A 3,301-nucleotide genomic window follows, 5' to 3' on the forward strand; every position below is an offset into this window, starting at 1 on the left:
ACCTTGTGCTGTTCTGCAACCTTTCCACAGAGTTGCTTGATATGTTTTTTTTGTCTTCATGGTGTAGGTATAGCTGATCCACCAGTGACTTCCATATACAGGTGTCTTTATACAACAACAACTTGAGACACATTAACTGCACTCAGATGATCTATATATTTCACTAAATGTGTGACTTCTAGCACCAATTTGCTGCATTTGTGTTAAATCATGTGAGTCACTCTAAAAGCTGTAATTACTGATGCAATCACTTTTTTTTTTTTTACATGTTATATTTTCTAATTAATTGACATTACGTTGTAGACATCTACTTTCACTTTGACATGAAAGAGTCATTTTTTCCTAAATTCTTGTCAGAAAAGTGTCATCATATTGATCAATATGCAATGCTGAAAAGGTGGAAAGGGGATTCTCAGATATTCTGGATTACACTTGATTTATCTGACAAATATCTGCATCTATTCTCTTCAGGATAGATTTTTCTATGTATTGTATTTTTAAACACTTTGGCAAGACTAAAGAAGATCCAGCTGGGTTTATGCATCAAAATAAATTTGTTATTAAGAATTGGAAATGGAAAGTTTTTAAGAACTTTTTCACCATTTATAGGTTTATTCCCAGTAATGAAATACGTGTTGCTGCACCTGCTTACACTTGCACTTTCATATGTCATTTCTGCATGTCTGAGAATAGAACAACTTCCTACTGTTCCTCCTGTCCCTAATAGCTCTGCGTCGAGCTTGTTAGCGGCTGCATAAGCCTCTCTCCAAATGGCCAGTGGACAAGCACAGAAGTTTGCTTAAGAGGGGAATAATGACTGGAGACCCTCTGCGGAGCTAAATCTAAACTGCTGACCCATGACAAGCTGTCCTCAGACCGTGAGAAACGGGCCTCTTTCCATGCCAAGAATGTGGGTGGCCGGCCTTCTTGCTCCAAAAAGCCTAGCTGAGGAGCGTGGCCGGTTGCAGCAGCACATTTCTCTCAGGCTGCTGCTGCTGCTGCACGTTGAACTTTATTAAACTTTTGCACCACCGTTCTTGTAATCTGCGTCACAGTATGGTATGCATGCATACGGGAAAATGGAGCTGCAGTGTGCGGAAATGTTGCAGGAGCGGGCTGGTTGTTGTTAAGCCCACTTCCACTTGTTAGGCAGCTTGGAAGAAGACATAAATTGCATCCACATTCATGAGGTTAAGTCACTGGAAATTCTCAAGAATTCTGATGCTGCCGCGTTTGTTTTTCAGATTCACTGGCCTGACACAAAGCCTCCTCATGCCACCAGCTCGTCACAAAGCGTTCGAGGCATTGTGGGGAGCAATAAGAACGCCGAAGATAAGAGGCTGCACTGTGCTGTCAGTTTGCCGCCTGCACTGAAGGGGGAATTTCGGCTCTCTGGGCTTCAGACCCGGAGTCAAGGGGTCACAGTCTGTGCGAGATAGCAGAGGCCACAATTTGTGAGTGAGTCACTGCATTACGCCGACACACGAGACGCCATATGTTTCCACCCGGTTCACTGAAGAACAAATGCGCCGTCCTTTTTCACGAGGGTTCCCACAAGCGTCTGTTTTCCCACTCAACCCATGTGTGGGTTAATGCAGCCAGAGCAGGAGACATCAGTTATGTTGTTAAAGAAAATTAAATGGGACACCTGTTTATGATGTCCACGCAGAATGAAAAAGTGTGTAATTTATTTTTTTGAAAAAGTGAGTGAAACATTGCAAGTGGAAACTGGAGGACGTGATGGATTCTTGGTGGGCAGAAAAGGTCTTTGAAGTAACGTTTTTATCATGTGACATCAAAAACTGTAAAACAAGTGAAATTTCATACTGGCCTGAGGTGATAGTGGAGCAGTTTATTATTAAAATTTTTTCATACTCGTTGTTGTTTGACGTCATTGAAAGTTGAGTCACTTTGGGACTTGGATGGCTGACTCCCATCAAATCTTCATTCTAAATTTGTTGCAAAGTGTCTTTTAAATTATATATACGAGAAATTTGAATTACTAATTTGATTTTAAATGTTTAGTCTTGAGCTCGGAATTCTATAAAATCAGCTTTACAAGATAAACCTAAACTCGGTCTATTTAATTGCTTTTTGTGTTTGTTTTACACCCACATTCCATAGTTTGTTGAAAGCCAAATTTACAAAATAAGAGTAACAAGACTAAAAATCTACAGTCATGCACATGTACTTCTGTATAATTTTAGGCATGAAGCATTTTATATCGTGTAATTTGATGACTTTTCATGCACCAATTTAATGCTTCTTTGCATTAATGTGCATTGTTTTGTCTGAGTCATGTTGCAGTGGTTTTTCAAAATAAAAGTTCTCTGTTTTTTTTTATGTTATCATTGAAAGGGTCAAAGTCATGAGTTCTAAATATTGAGCAGCACCAAATTTAATGGCAATTTGTCCAATTAGTTAGTTGCTTTCCACTGAAAAACGGCCAAAACAAATCTGAGGATTGCTGCACAAAATCTTATTGTAATCCATCAAACAGTTGTTGAGATGTTTTATTCTGAACCAAATGTCACATGTGTTTGTGTTACTTTAAATGCTGCTGAATTCTGATACAAAAAACTGAGCTCATGCCGACAAACTTCACACTGGTACACTCTCTACCTGGCAGAACGTCCTTCTGCTTAAGTGGTCGAGCAGAGTGTGTTTACAATCCTCCGATTTGGTCTTCACTTGCCAGATTTTTGCCACTTATCTTTTTGGCCTGCTGACTCTGTGCACCATGGAGAGTTCTGCAGGTCCAAATCTAATCTGTCTGACTGTTGCTGTTGCACTGATCAAAATAATCCAGCATGAGTTTGCTAAGATATTGCAGCCAATAACAAGGTAGGCCCTCTAGTCTTGTTTTGCCACAAGTATCATTACACCACTATAGGCCTCGGTTCTCATAACGTCTTGAACTGCTTCTGCACAAATCCACCGATAAACAACAATAAATGAGCCATTTCAAACAACAGTGAGGGATCAAGGATTCCATGTCAACGCTGAAACTTTCTCAAAAGTCCAACCTAAGAAGTTTCAGAGCCAGTTTAGAGGCATTAGACACAACACACTGAGCTTTAACGACTACACAAACTTTATGCTTGTGTTTCACAGTTGTATTTTAGTGTTTATTTATCAAGCTGGTTTCATTAGACTATGTCTACTTGAATTTAGTTATAAATCAATTAATTAATTAATTTGAGTTTAAACCACACACATGATGATTGATGCATTTACCAGCATTATTTTGTCAGCCAAATAATGTTTACAACTTAAAAGGTTTATCTAAATTAGTAAATTA

This window comes from Stegastes partitus, unplaced genomic scaffold (assembly GCF_000690725.1).
Source record: "Stegastes partitus isolate 25-593 unplaced genomic scaffold, Stegastes_partitus-1.0.2 Scaffold1603, whole genome shotgun sequence".
Lineage (NCBI taxonomy): Eukaryota > Metazoa > Chordata > Actinopteri > Pomacentridae > Stegastes > Stegastes partitus.